The sequence below is a fragment of the Maylandia zebra genome, linkage group LG11 (genome assembly GCF_041146795.1).
Source record: "Maylandia zebra isolate NMK-2024a linkage group LG11, Mzebra_GT3a, whole genome shotgun sequence".
In the NCBI taxonomy this organism is placed as follows: domain Eukaryota; kingdom Metazoa; phylum Chordata; class Actinopteri; order Cichliformes; family Cichlidae; genus Maylandia; species Maylandia zebra.
This window is the reverse complement of record NC_135177.1, coordinates 31,260,261-31,276,329: the sequence shown is the minus strand read 5'-3', so window position 1 is coordinate 31,276,329 and position 16,069 is coordinate 31,260,261. Positions and strand designations below refer to the sequence as shown.

Below are 16,069 nucleotides of genomic sequence, written 5' to 3'. Positions count from 1 at the left end.
TCGGCCGCTTTGCAAGTGGGGGCATGAAAGGAAGCCAACATGGGAATGGTCTGCTAATTTTATATGGGAGCCTCAGGGCACATTCCTACCACTGAAGACCAAACATATTGACATATGTGTGTAGGGGGAGAGACTGTGTATAAGTGCAACTTGGTTCGAAAGGAGAAAAATGGACAATATGACCCTCCATATAGGCTCAACCTCATCCACATGTATTAAGTCTTCAATTTTTTTTGTAAATATGGCTATAAAATGTGAAACTTTGAGAGGTGAAGTGGTGCATGAAAGGAGAACTTGACTGGTGGAGTAAAAATATATGCAATGTCTTTTACACTTTTGCTCTCCTGCTTTTCAGATTTCTTCCTAAACTCATTACATCTAAACTGCCTGTTTCACATTCATTTGTCAGTGTAATATCAATACTGTACTGAGAAATGGTGAGTTGAATGATGAGTGATGTATGGGATCATGTCATTTAGAAGGGTGGACCAAGGGGGGGTGTGGGCTGTTTGTAGCTAAGCCAAGGTGGTTGACCATCAGTGAGCTGACCGGCTAATTTCTCCAGAAGTGCCAAAAGCCTTTGTGTTCTCAGTGCACTTTTATTTCCACCTTTCTTGGAATTGTGATGACTGTGCCTCGGGGCGACAGAGACACCTTGAGGAGTGCCCACCTTTAAATTTACTGCTCCATGACTTCAACCATGACCCCTCGCTTGAGGGATCCCTCAGGCGAGATTTAAACGAGCTCCCCCAGGTCTGCAGAGGCTCCTCTATTCATCGTCACGTTTTTAAAGACATGAATTGGACCTCTCTGATGGTTGATAGTAAATCTTAATTTAAATGAAAAAAGATTTCAGTAAATTGAAATAAAAAACATGCGGGTAAATGCAGCATGACACGTATGTGAAAATAGTCTGCCAAAGAGAAGTAAAAGGTAGAATTTGAAGTGACTGTGACAGAAGGACAGGAGGAATGTTGAGGTTTTCTACAACTTTCTGTCTTTCTTGTTTGCTTGCTTATTTGTTTTGGTAGGAATTTTCAGTTTCCTTAATACAAATACAGCTCCACAGTATTTACATTTCATCAGACTCCAGGCATTTTTCTCTTGATTTGATTTTTTTTTTCAACTCATCTTTCCTATTAAATATGATCGCTTACATTTTTACAATTCTGCCTCTCTCTCTCTCTCTATGCTGTTTTTTTGGGGGGGTTTTTGCTATTATGGAGGGCGAATGGTGAGAAAACCATACAATATACAGGCTATTGATCCACGCCCATCACTGCAGAAAAAAAGTCGGTACAGGGGGTGGGGGAACGTAGGGGGACTGGACACAGCGATCGATAACCTACTCTATCAGCCGTTTCCATGGCAACCGGTCGAGCAAGGACAGAGGGTTGCCATGCATTTTGCACCTGTCTATTTCCTATACCTATCGTGATAATGAAAATGTCAGAAAAACGAATGCAAAGGTGACGAGGGGCTCCTGTCTGGTGTCAACTTTCACAATTAAAAAAATTACATAAAGGTTAAAAGCTTGCTGGAAATCATTGGTGAAAAATGGCAGTGAGGATAGTGGTTCTGTGGAGATTTAGGTGACCCTCCTTATGGGGGTTGAAGGACGCTCGAAGGCAAAGTAGGTTGCGGCATGTTGGGTACAAATCCAGGTTCCTTGTTCTGTGTTATTTTCAGAAGAAGACGTACAAATGACAGTTTGAAAATGGCAATTGTTTCCTGACACTGGAGACTTGGCCTCTTTTGTTGTTGACCCCAATTTGGAGGTCGAGCAGGCATGATCAATGTGGTGGTCATTAGCTCGCCATGAGCAACTGTAGACGCAACAGCAGAGAATTATGGCGTGGTAGATACTGAAAAGGACTGAGAAGTGAAGACAGGCAGGAGGGTGGGAGTGGTGCTGTGGCCAAGGTTAGCCCGAGCTTTCTTCAGATCAAAACCCAGCAGGCTGAGCCAGACAGACTGTCAGGAGAACTTGACACCCAGGCGATCACTGAGTCTCTGTCTTTCTGACCATCGCAGGCACTGAACTTCTAACCCCGATTGAACCACAGGCTCCAGAGCCATGGCGCTCAGATGGGTTAGCCCTTAGAGAAGGGAATAGATATCATGATCTAGGGCCCGTGTCGATCATATACTGTATTGATCGCCAATTGCAACTACTGCTGAAAATGCAGGATTGAGAAGGAGAGAGCAAGAGACAGAGTGGGAGGGAAGGCAATCAGCTGTGGCTTCTTGCTACGCTCAGTGCTCCTGTTTCTGGCTGTTGCGGTTGCTGACATTGCTGCATAGGAGGAGATGGTGGTTCCTGAGAGTGTTGTATGAAATGCATACGGCTCGTGCATTTCTTTGAAGACTGCCCTGTTTTACAAGTGTATTCTGGTATTTTCATTGAGGGAGAAGTCATGAATGACAAATCACAAACTGCTGCGGATTTGCTTGAATGACAGCATAGAGAAACTCGAGCGTGAGCACAGCATGCTGGTGTGTAGAAGGCAGCACTGCTGTGGACAACACAGCGGTTGTCCTCTAGCACCAGAGGCATTCTGTGCTTTGTGAGCTGTGACAGCGAACTATTGACAGGCACGTGGCTCAACACTGTTGTTCAGGGACCACTGGCTACTGAGCTGACCTTTGACACCCCATCCATGCGCTAGCCTTCATTGTTAGGGGTAGAGGAAGTGGGAGTAAAGGGGAAATAGATGACCCTTGGGCTCCAAATGTTTGGATCCTCCTTCCCCCACAGCTTCACCCCTCCCATCCCAACACTATCCATCCCTCCCCCTTGCCTTACCCCTCTTCCCCCACACACTCCACCTTATGCCGATCAATGACAGTTTCATGTGGCTTCTCTGGGCTTGCAGTGACGTGTGTCCTATTGATTTATCGACATTACTCCAGGCAAGCAAACCCAGAAGCCCCCTCTCTCAGTAGGCAGCCAGACTCCAACCCAGCAGAGGCGTACCTCCCTCTGCGCCGGGTGAGCCCGTGCCAAGTCATCCAACTGTACCAGTATCTGGAAGCAGCAGCGCATTAGTTGCAAACAACTGAACAGTATTCTAGTCTGACTGCATGTGTGCGTATGTCACTGAGAATGCTTTTAAGCATCACCCCTCCCTTTCCCAGTCTAGTTTCAGCCTGTCCCCCCTCTTCTCCTCTGCCCTCCATGAGACATGTAATAGGGACAATGAGTGAGACACCCTGGCACTCACAAATGCATTTACTGTCGCCTCCAATTTCCAGAGGCGACTATTCCACTTTTATGGTTAAAAGGTTCTTTTCTTTCGTCCGTGTCAATGTCATGCCTATGTGGTCATCATCCTTGTGGCTATTGCTCTCATCTCCCCTTTTTGCTGTCTTTTACTGAGGGGGGAGGCTCAGACCAGCCCACCCTTTTACACTCTTCCCCACCCCCCTGACTCTCCTGTGTCCAGTGTATTCAGGGAGGGGAGGGTAAGAGGGCATCTGGACACTCCCTGTGGCCTGGCTAGCCGGTGATGTGGGGGGTTTTCAGAGGGGAGGTGATCCAACACCATTAGGCTAGGACTGTGGCGATGGCAGCTGGCCCCAAAAAAAAGGAAGAGGAGGGGGGTCAGGGGCAGCTAAGAGATCAGTGACCTGGCCACAGTGTCCAGCTGGGGGGGTCATTTCACAGTCCACCTCCAGCCACGTGCTGGATGACCATCTGGGGATCTGGCAAACCCCACAACAGAGGTAGAATCATCTTCTTAGTTGCAGAGATGGACAACAACAAAAGTCAAGAAATCTGTCAGCCTAATCCGGAGTGAGGTGGGAGGGAGCACTGCAGCTGCCTGTTGTTGTTTAGTATTAAGTGTGCAGAACTACTTTTTAATGCAATAGGGTTGAATGTTTGCACTTCCAAGAACTTTAGTCTTTGCGAATAAATGCAAATAGATTATTTACTGCTTGAAGTGTTACTTGTTTTTCAATATATTTTTCTGATTTTCTTAACAAAGGAATTTCAGATATGAGTTATATCAGTATCACACATTTCCAGACACCACAAATAACTTGCATTGTCTAGCAAATAGTTTCCAAAAATTTTGTTTTTCATCCCAATAGAAACGAACAAAAAGCAGCAAAACTTCGCATCAAAATAGCTCCAACCATTCTACGTTTTGAAATTAATTATTCTTTCATTTGATGCGACATTCATGAGTTTACATTGTCAAAATTAGTAAAGATAACTATAGTTCAGATATCTTTGAGAAACGGGAGGTGTCACACAGGACCCCAGATGGACCACCGGATTCTCTTTTAGCTAAGCTGCTCAGTTTGATGACTCTGATCAGAGAGCAGCAGATGAGCACCGGTTTCTTGTCATTTCTAACCTGACCCCTCCTTCTTTGTCTCCACCCCTTCTGTCTTCTGCTTCCAAGCTCTGTCCTCCCCCATCTTTTCATCGTCTTCTCCTTCTCCCAGAGCCCTCTGTCTTCGAACTGTTTAAGGTGATCGAATTTTCCCCATCCTCCCAACGTGGTCAGAGGGGATCAAAGGTTGCTGACCCCAGTCTGATTGTAAAGATTTCAGTGAGGAAACTCCATCATAAATAGAAGTCCTGCTAAACAGATCTGACCTTCTAGATGTTTTTATGAGCTTAAAAAAAATCACATTTTTTGATTTTAGTGGGGACCTTGTAATCCCTTTAACATTTATCATTGTTCTGCTAATGAAAGTGATCTTTGTGTTCATGTCTGATAGGCTTCTAATTAGATTCACATAGACCCATGTGGAAATGATCCAAAAGATGAGCCAAGGGAGTATTGGAGTGGTGGAGTTATTGCTCTCAGAAACACCAAAGTGCCACAATGTGCTGAAAGAAATTCATAAATGTGGTGGCGGAGTGGGGTGAGCTGCAACTGTGCACCAATGTAATCTTTGGTCAGCACTTCTTCACGGCCAATACCATGAAAGGAGAGAAATGCTCCTCTGAAATTTGATTAATTGCTGTCTCTCCGCCTCTCAATCCAAACATTGGTGGAAATGGAGGCCAGTTGACAGGACAGATACATCAGCCTCGGGACCTGCAAGCCCCTGGCAAGCAGAGGCATTTCTTATCCTGTAACAGGATATCCACGTACACTGAGGTGTGGAAAAGTGAGAACTGCATCGTCTTCATTTGGCCATAACAAGGGAGAGAGGGAGGAAGATTGTGAGGAGGGAAGGTATGGGGAGGAGGGGGGACAGCCAGCCAGCCAGGCAGGCAGGCAGCTCTCTAGGTTGGGCTGAGGCGTATCGATTGATTTCCCAATAGCCTCTGGTCCATGAGCAGCGAACTCTGGCCCCGGTTGCTAGGTGACCATACCATCCAAGATGGAGAGCAAGGTGATGAAGGGTGACAGCAGCTCTGAGGGTCAGTGGGGCCACTGGTCATTCTGCAGCCCCTCTGGGACACTCCGGACATGCAGATAATGCAATGAAATTGGACCTCAGCTTGCAGCGAAACTCGGGCAAAGCAGAAATATAGAAAAACAATATCAGAGCACAGTGTTGTTGTGTGGCATATTTGTTGTGCTCGGCTGTGATCGATGCTCGGTCAACATGTACTGTATCATTGCACGCACGTTGCCATATGCACGTTTATGACATACATTAAAACAGAGTACAATTGGAAAGCAGCTGTTAGATCAGTTTTTTATGAGGTTTCAGGTTTCACGTCACAGCATCTTCTGCAAAAATAGATTCCCTGAAAAATATTTATGGCACCCGTGTGATTTCAAAACGGCCGTTGACCATATATGAAAATATTGATTTGGAAAACAAAGGGCTATTCAGATAGTCATTGTCTAAAACATATTGCCTAAATTTGAAAATGGAGGTTATTGTCTTCTTGCAGTCACAGTAAAAGTACACCACAGTTCTCATTACAGAGCCAAAGCAATTTACTGAAATGTACAATTTACAAGCAGAAGAGGTCGAGAAATTTATTGTCATGGTTCTGCCAATATAAATATGCAGCACAGAGTTCCTTTTGTCCGGAGTGAAATTTTTTATGCATTGTTGTTGTAGGCTTAAATGCAGTTTATAATATAAAGTGCTTTTCCTTTCTGCAGACTGATTATAGGCGTGCAAGTAGAATGTTTTACAGCTTTTTATTCCAACTGTGGTTTATGATAAGACATCTTACATGAACATGTGTTTTTACTTATATAGTCTTCTGTTTTAAATAATCAGTCAGCGAAAGCTTCAATTTAAAAGCATTATAAATCTTCGTCAAATGCAGGCTACACACAAATGGCAAACAGTACAAAAGAAAAATACTGTAAACATGAACTGACCATAATCTATATCACATATTCCACAATGATACATGATACCGTAACGCTTTTCTACATATCGATTGTTCCACTGCGCGAGTGAAAAATGATATGGAGGTAAAAGAGAAGAAGAAGAAGCAGAAGTAGGAGGAGGAGGAAAAGAAGAAGCACGGGGGGTGGAGGGGTGGGGGGATAAACTGGGAGACAAATGTAAAAGGATCTACCTCACACTGTAAGCTTTGCACTGAGACAGAAGTTACCAGAAGGCAAAAAAGCAGCACAGAAGGGGGTGGGAGGTTTGTGTGTGTACTTGTGTGTGTGTCGGGGTGAGGGTCATGGGGAGAAACCCATTCAGTCAGCCCTGAAAGGCCACCTTGCATTCTTGCAGTTGCCTGTGTTGTTCCTGTATGAAGGATTTCCCTTCATCCTGTGCCATGCCTCTAATGTCCTCCTCAGAAGGAGCCTGAGTTTTTTCATGTCTGTTGGAGTTCCATATCCTGAGGAGGGAGGACTTATGTGTCTTTGTGTGCGCGCTTGTGTATTTTCCTTCCTGCTATCTATTAATAATATTGGGGAGAGAGACAGGGAGATAGAAGTGGATGTTTGCTTTGGTATAAGGCGAGATGTTTCTCTGTTTGCAGCCCTAAGCTGTGTGAGTATTCAGCTCTTAAATATTCCCTTCCCTTGTGATTTCAAACTATCTTGTGCCCTAAAGGGATGCATGGACCTCCCTGGCCAAATATCCACATACCTTTAACAGCAACTGGCAACTGACTTTTTTTTAAATGGGAGAATTTAGGGCTTGGTGGCTGGAGACAGAGTTAAAGATGAGAACAAATGGAACAGAGCAAAAGTACAGTGCTGGATATAAAGGCAGCCATTTATTAGGAGAGATTGGTACCTTAAAGCTTCAAAACTCAAAAACTGTAATAAGTGAAAAGCATGAAAAGTTCAATACAAGCTAAATGTTTTAAATTATCTGCCTAAAACCTTTTTTTTCTATTCCAATCTCGTCTTTGAGAAGCATTCAGTCCTACAGTTCAGTCCACCTGCCTACAGCTGTGAATGTTTTCCAAAGCATTTTTTTCCCCTTTCATCAGGAGAAAGTTACACACTCTCGTGTTTTGTCATGTAGATCACTGTAACTTTAATGTAACGATTGAATTGCTTTCAGTTTAGTCAACTTGATCAGAATGCTTGTACTGATTTTAAAATGACGATGCTTGTTTGTATGGCGTGTATTTGGGAGTTCATGCCAGGTTTCATGGTGAAAAATCAGAACAGCTGCTCTTTCAGAATTGATTGACATAACAGGTCTTTCGACTTTACCTCCAAATTGCTGATACGTGATCAGGGCTTTTTCTTATTAAAAGAACAACTTTGCTTGGTGCATGTATAACCAGCCTTTAAAAAAATTATGATATGCATGACCATTTTCTCATCCACCATCACTCTGTACGCTCCAAAAGCATATGTCTGAAGAGTTAATTTACAGGTGGAAGAATAGTGTTTGATAGCACCGAGTGTGGGGCTTGGGGTGCGGCTGAGTGCATGTTATGTGTGTTTATAGCAGTGCAGCTCAACTTTACTGTCTGAGTTAGTTTGTTTAAGGATCAGGCAAAAGGGCTATGACTCTAAAAGTCACTGCTTTGAGCTGACCCTCTAACCTGAATTTATCTGTCACAATCACTAATGTGACTCTGAGACTAGCAAAAGGCCTCACTCTTAACAACCAAATGATTCTACAAAAAAAAGTCCTGCATCAAAGGTATTTGAGCATTTCTTTAACTTCTTTGTCAGCTGCACTCGAATCACTATCAGTGTACGTCCCAACATCTGATTACTCACACATGAGAAGAGTTTTGACATAATTTTAGGTCAGGCTTTGCTGTTTATTAATGTGCCTTCTAAATAAAATGACTTGAATAAATTACCATTAAGGGCCTCTGCACCCAAGAGAGTCCTGCAGTTGTGTGTCCGTGTGTGCGTGTTGATCCGTATGTGTGCGTGTGTGTTTAGCAGCACAGAGCGAGGGGGAGGTGGATGGAGATCGTATCAATCGCCAAGCCAGGCCATTGAATGTATTGATTAGTTACCTTTCTTATTAACATGCTGATTAAAGAGAGAAGAGAGAGAGAGAGAGGGAGAGGGAGTGAAAGAGAGGCAGATGAGGCTGCACACACACACGCACTCCTTCCCTCAGCTCGGATGGACGGAGAGGAAGCAGCAGCCGATGCCGGGGAAAAGAAAAGGATGCAGAGTGGATTTAACAGCCGAGCAGGGAAGGAAAATCAGGGAATAATTGGGAAGAGGAGGAGAGAGGGAAGCGAGGAGCGGATGCAAGAGAAGAGGAGGAGGGTGAGGAAGAGGAGGAGGTGGTGGCAGTGGTGAGGGGGTGGAAGTAAAAGGGAGGGGGTGGTGGTGGTGGGGGGGAACCTGACTGGAAAAACCAGGAAAAAGAGAGAAACCCTGCTGCCTTTGATCCCCCACCAAGTTACACTGGCTGGATAGGCTGACACACAGTTTTCAGCTGGTAGACACACACTTTTACACCCACACACACTCTCACAAGCTTATACACACACACCTGAAAGCTAGCGTAGACACACACTCACACACCCTTAGAGACTGACAGGCCTTGGCAAACGCATGCATTACCGCAGCCGAAAATAGCTGCGAGTTTTTATGTGATCAATATGTAGATGCTTTTTAAAAGGTATTTTTATCTGTTAGTGACCATGTTAAGCAGCATGCAACAAGGGATTTCTTAAGATGCACACCAAGGTTGCCTGAGAAAGGGCGTGTTTTATTCCGATAGGGACCAGAAGGTGTGAAGGGCAAGATGGAGGAAGAGAGGGAGGGATGAAAAACAGGATGCAAACTTGTTTATGTGTATGTTTGTGTGGAGGCATTTGAGTTGGTGTGTCTGCTTGTTTCTCAGTAATTTTGCATGTAAGAGAAGAACGTGGGTTTCAGTGTTTCACCAGGGAGCCGACTCTCATTAGAAATGGACATGTGCATGTTGTCTCATTTAGAAAAATAGCTCAGGCTGTTTGCCGCATACAGTAATATGGTGACATTTTCGGTAATGTGTATTTTGTGCAGTGTTGCTGTGAATGTATACCTGCAGCTTGCAGTGCTAACAATCCAGGCCCAGAAATGCATGTGTGTATTATACATTAGGCCATGTGTTGTTCTTGCGTCTTGTTTTTCTTTAGCATGCGTGATCTTTGTGTGGAATCTTTTTAAAATTCACTCAAAGTATGTGTCTCTCGGCCCTGGCATTAATCTGATCTCCAATCAGAAAACAAGTGGAAAATGACAACAAAACAAATCCACTGACTGAGACCAAACTCTTTTTTTTTAACATTATTTGGTTGCCTAATTACTAAAGTATATTATTTTATTTTTTATTGGAAGGGAAAAGGGTTGAAAATGACCTTCACAGTCCTTTCCCCCTACAAATGTTATTTTTTTCTTCTTTTTTCCTTTTTTTTTTGGGGGGGGGGGGGGGGGGGGGTGTAAGTGTGAGTGGGTTTGATTAATTTTGCAAATGATATTCATGTACATTCATGTGACATCTTATTGGCCTCCACTTAACACTCAAGCCCCAGAAAAATAAATTGGATTAATTATTACTAAACCCCTGCACTTTCAGCAACAACACCTATATGCAATTAAAGCTTAGACAAAAAAAATTGTAGATGTAAAACACAGTTACAATTTAACATATTTGTCTCAGTATAAGGTGATGAACATGAAAACATAATTTCTGACCGACCTGCACAGTTAAAGCACCAAATTTAAATCATTTTTCAAAACTTGGTGAAAACGTCTGAGTGCAGGGCTTCGTTTACTTCCACATGCTCCCCGACTAACATTGGAAAGCGCTAATTGTTTAACTTTTACGAACTTGTAATGAGCACTGACTCAGAAATAGACACATGCACAGAGAAGGGGGGGGGAATAAACTCAGACAAGTTGCAACTTATCGACCTTTGCACCCCCTTGAGCTCCATTTTGCATAAACACTTTTTCTTTTCTCCCCTCGCGGACGGGGGCCAGCAGATAATTTCATTTACATAAAGAATGCAGAGCCAATTACAGAGGGACATATTTGCATTTTATATGAAAAATAGTTGTAGGGCAAATAGGAGGCTGTTTAAAATGCACGGATCGATATTAACTGATGTGCGCTCACACACACACACAAACACACGCACACACCTACACTTTATCCCTTACAACTTCACAAAATAAAAGCTTTTATCTTCCCATAAATAAAAAAAAATTATAAAAAGTCCGAGAGATATTTTAAACACCTTGATATGCTGTTCGAAGGGAAAATATAACAAATGAAATCATTTAATATCTCCTCATGTTTTCTTTGCTTTTTGCAAGTTTTGTAGATTTTTTTCTTTTCTGTAGTGCATTATTGGCTCGTGAGCACAGGAGGCGAACTCAGTGAATTAAACGAGTGAATTTGCATTAATCCAGATATGATCGATAATAACATTATTCACGCTGCGAAGTCAAGTTCCACATCACGGCGTACACGATCATTACTGCAACTAAACCTGCAAATAATAGACGAAAATAATGTGATTATCATTCATTCACTTGCTCAAACTTTCCAGCAGCAGCTCCAGTAGGCTATTTTACATTTTCGACCTGATGGAGGATGGGGCCAGGTGGACTCCACTCTGTGTCGAAAAAATAGATTTTTATTTATTTATTTAGGTTTTTTTTTTGTTAAACATATTTCTATAGCGTGAGGCATCTGTTTTGAGCTGTAGGCTAACTTAACCACCGCTGAATATGGTGTGAGAATAAATATCTATTATAAATAATATAGTATAATATTAGGCTTTATTCATTTTGCTGTAATATTTAGTGTGAAATCGAGTGTTCATATTCAGTTAACAGTGTGTGTGTTTGTGTGTGTGTGTGTGTTTTTTTTTATCAGGCCATACACTGATAAATTGTAGGCCTGCATCATGAAAACATATTTGCCTGCAGCTTATTCTTGTTTGTTTCAACCCCCCTTAAAACAGCGTATGTGAAAAGGCCATAAAAGGATCACCCAGCATCATATTGATCACATTTTCTCATATTGGTGAACAGATCAAATGCTGAAATCATTTTTAACTTCATAATGAGCCACGTGTATGTTGCGCAGAATCAGTCTTGCAGGTTAATGAGTGCGTCATTCATTCAGCTTGTCTGATAACCAGCTAAATGTGTTGAGTCAATATGGTGGTTACATCTGTGCTCATTTCTACCATTATTATCATCAGGTATATTTTGTTCATTTTCTTCCCATTCAGGTCTCATCTAGCCATACTTATTTAGTTATTGATTATTCACATTGTGATCTGTGTAACGCCAGGTCTCGTGGTAATAATTGATTCTATCGATCAGTTAGGGATGGGAAAGGGGAGAAAAGGCAACAACAGGGGCAAAGGAAGAGAAAAACAGCGCACTGTCAAAGTGATAAAATATTATTATTCACTAGTGAAAGTTTTATTTGTAAATTATAACAGGGTAAATTTCACTGAGCTCGTGTGATGTCAAAATTAAATGTTTTTGTTTGTTTATTTTGCAGACGCAAATTGTTACATTTTATTTATTAATTTTTTCCCTTTGTCTTTTCTAGTTTTCAAGTTATAACTTAGTTATTATGTGCTTTAAAAAATACAAACATTGTCAGGCACCTTAGTAAAAACCGGTTAAATAATAAACATTTTTAGAAAATAATATAAGGAAAGTTGTTGCTTTAATTACATTTGTTAACTCTTTACAAAGTCAGTCTAAAGATGTGCATGACAAGAGCATTAAAACTAAGTCTCAGTCGGCACAAAAACGTCAAAGTTTGATTAATAAGTTTTAAATGTCTGCTTTAAAACTTCTGTCTGACACAAAAAAATCAAATAACAGTGCTACCAAAATTTCTGAAGTCAATTTAATAGATAGTTTTTTGTCTACATATGGAAAAACCATTATTATTATTATTTTTCTTTTTAAATATTTCCGCTGGTAAATAATGCCAGGTATCTAATAATAAAAACCATCTTTGGCAGCATAAGGAATTTATTACTTTATTAACAACTGTAGTTGTGATTTTTTTAATCGTCTCGTGAAAGCCATATTTGCGTGTCTTGCAGAGGAACAGGTGATATTTGTTTTTTCACGGTCGCCCTTTTCTAATGATTTCCATCACATAGAAAATCCCCCACTCCCACATATTTGTCTCACATGGTTTTAGTTTGGATCATATATAAACTAGTTGTAAATAAATGTGCGACGTTTATAGCAAACCCTTCATGGCACATTGTCATTGTCAAGCAAAATAGAAGTGACAGGTAACGGGGGGCGGTGAAATGAGTGAGAAAGTTAGACTTGATGAATGTATATGTGTGAATGTGATGAACAAAACCAACATTACTGATGGAAACTTCAGGTATGAAAACTGAGCTTTTCACACCTGAAGCTTTTTTTTGTAATATCCCTGATGAACTTTGTTTCCAGTACGCGTGTTTATGAAGTTGTTTTTTGTCACAAAAAAGATGAAAACTTGTCCACTGTATATTTTTCTTTCAAAATAAGACATGGGGGAATATTAACTGTTCTGTAAGTTTTCTTACATATGACAATAAATAACTTGAAAATCAACTTGTGTTTTGTGTTCATTGTGTAGCGTATGCGTGCTGCGAGCTGAAGTGTTTACACACCCACGCAACACTCAAGATTGTAGATGCCACATATACCAGCCATTATCGCGCGCGCGCGTGTATGTGCGCTTGCGTGATTATATGACGCATGGGTGTGTAGATGAGATGAAAACAAACTAATCTAATATGAGAATGAAACCTTGAATCTTCCACCTCATCATCAACAAGAGATTTTTAAGGATGCATGAATATATGAAATATATATTAATGTCTATGTTTGCAACTGAACAGGCAAAATCTGCACACACACACACACACACACACACACACACGTAGGAAAATATTTAGTATACACATCCAGAAATGCATACACTATTATATATTGTACATATATTTATTAGTTTCAGGTTGGCCATTCTTGTATTTTGCTCGTTTGTGTTGTTGTGTTTGCACATCTCTGTTGCTTGTGGGGCTCGCACACAAGAATTTCACTCGCATGTGCTGTGCCAGTGTGCCTGCACATGTGATGTGACAATAAAAAGTGATTTGATTTGAAATCTCATGACTTAAGTCACCAGAATGAGAAGGATGCTGCTTTTTGTCGTTTAATTCTTCAGAATAAATTCCTTTTCCCTGAAACAGGCTGCATAAAATCGTCAATTTGGGTGCTTATTTTTTTCTTTTTCACGGCTGCAAAGAGAGCGTCAATATCTCATTCAAAACTGCAACCCTGCGCGTGCGCTTCATCCATTATGATTTACCCATAAGTGATCACGTTTACTCGGTGATTAACCAGAAGATTTGAGAAGGGAGTGTAAGTTGCAGGATGAAAACAAAAACGTTGCTGTATTTTTCTCCTACAGATCAGTGTGGTGGATGTTTGCAGGCCGTCGTGTCCAGCATTCATAGCACGTCCATATCTGCAGACATTTTTTTTCCTAATAAAATATGAATTTATGAATCTTGACAAGCCAGATGCTGGAAATTCATCTGCTCGGGAGAAGCTGTCTCTCTCTCTCACACCGTCCTTAATCAGTGCAACAGAAAATCAGCCGCTTCTGTTCCTTTGACTGATTCTGTTTATTTTCTGCTGCATGCATGGTCATTTTAAGGTCAGGACAATGTCCTTTGACCCCCTGACCTTCCTGCTATTGCATGTTTGTTTTATTGGCGATGGAGGACTGCAGTCATATGTGTCTTTAATGAAACTTCAGCTAAACGGTTGCAATCTAAAAAGGCTCAGCAATGGATTTAGATTAAAAAGTCTTTCCCCACCCACCGTATCTATAAAGCAGGCCTTCCTTTGATAAGAGCTGCAGTTAATACTCAAACAGAGCATCCTTCGGTATATTTATTGCCTGTATTGTAATGGGGAAGTTGGGCATCCACCGTTTCTTTTCCCAAGTCCTTCTGAGGGCATCAGCTAAATGGCTGAAATGTAAATGTTTTGGCTGCAGTGTTGCTGATCCTGCTGCCGCTCTCATTGTGAGGAAAGTGACTCTCAGAGCATCAGCTAAATGCCTAAAATGGAAATACGCTTATTATCTGTGATCAAAAGATTTGAAGCTTGAATAAATCAGATAAATCAGGTGGATAGAAATGCATTTTTTTCATCAGAACTCATTAGGCATAAGACAGAAATATGAGGCTTTTTCAGCATTGTTATGACTGTATGTGGCTAACTTCAAAACCCAGTGTTGACAAACCCACACCCTGAACATCCTGCTGTGTGTCAGTTTCCCCTCTAGGCCCGCTGCGTAAAAGTTGGGGCGTTTTGCAGCTCGGGTGTCGGCCTGCTTTCTCGGGTTTTCCAGCCACAGCAGGTGAACTTTCACCCCGACCTCCGAGAGGACCTTTTATTTTCGTTCTGTAGCCGTTGACCATTTTTACCTCCAGCTACTTGCCATCCATACACGCATCCCTTCGTGCTTGCTGTGCGCGGGGCGGATCGATAGGGCAGCATCTGCTCCAGGAAGCCCGCGGTCCCACACCGCGCACCGCTTCGCTGTTTCCAAACGCCAGAACTGCTCATCTCTGAAAATTAAACTGACAGACAGATATGATTAGTATGCGCTCTGCCTCCCTGCTTCTGTCTGTCTCCCTGTTTCTCTCTGAGGCCGATTCGCGCGCAAACATGCACGCTCAGGTCTCGCCACACAGACCAGATGTAATTTGCGCATATTGTATGCGCATGCAGGCACTCTCATGTAAACACACAAGTTGCACAAGCCACACCATAAGTGCACAGAGCCATGTATGCAGGCGCGCATTAGCGCGCTCCCACACACAAAACGAGAATAAACTAAAAAACAAACAAAACAAAAAACAAACAGAAAACCAGGTATTGTAAGATGCTAAATTTACACACGCACGCGCTCTCCGTATTCCGGGCCTGCATTATATGTGTCTACGTGGTGCTGCGACAGCAGCAGGTCGTGGGGCTTCTGGAAAAAAGGGTCGCATTGATCTTCTTTAGGGACTTTCCAGATTGAAGTGTTGGCAGTGTGAGTGAATGGAGGCGCGTGCTGAGTGCTGATTAAGAGCTGAGCAAAACACGAGCGCCACTTGACACCATTGTTTTCCTGAGAGGTAGGATTTACATTAAACCAACACAAGATATTAAGACCAAAAGCACAAATCATTTTCTATTAATAGTTTATAAAGAAAATAATAAAAACAAATAAATTGTGGCATGGGTTGAATTTTATACACAACACACTGCTAAATGAGATATGTTTATATTATTTATTTATTTCTATTTTTTTATATTTATTTCTATTTTTCCCCTCAGTTAGTGAAGTGACTCATATAACTACATATTCACTAAAAGGGCCTCCTGTTCTGCACATATACTTGAAATTATATTAGGGGGGAAAGCACAACCTTTGACAAAATCATGACATTAATAAATGAAAACAGCATTAATAATAATTTCAAAAACAAAAGGCTCGCGTGTTAGCTAGCGTGGTCTCTTTCCGTCTTCGTGATATATTATTTCATACTGACAAAAGGAGCAACAGCATTACTTGTTACATAAAAAGGACAGAATGACATTAGCTGCAGCCAGTGAAATCAATTGATCAGACGCGATAAACAGGCGAGCGCAGC

General features: G+C 41.7%; 1 protein-coding gene across 4 annotated transcripts in view; it reads left to right on the top strand.

The window, feature by feature from the left end:
- Window positions 1–16,069, top strand: part of LOC101486717 (HORMA domain-containing protein 1) — a 45,553-nt gene that overhangs the window by 15,766 nt on the left and 13,718 nt on the right. The gene's annotated exons all lie outside the window — the stretch shown is intronic.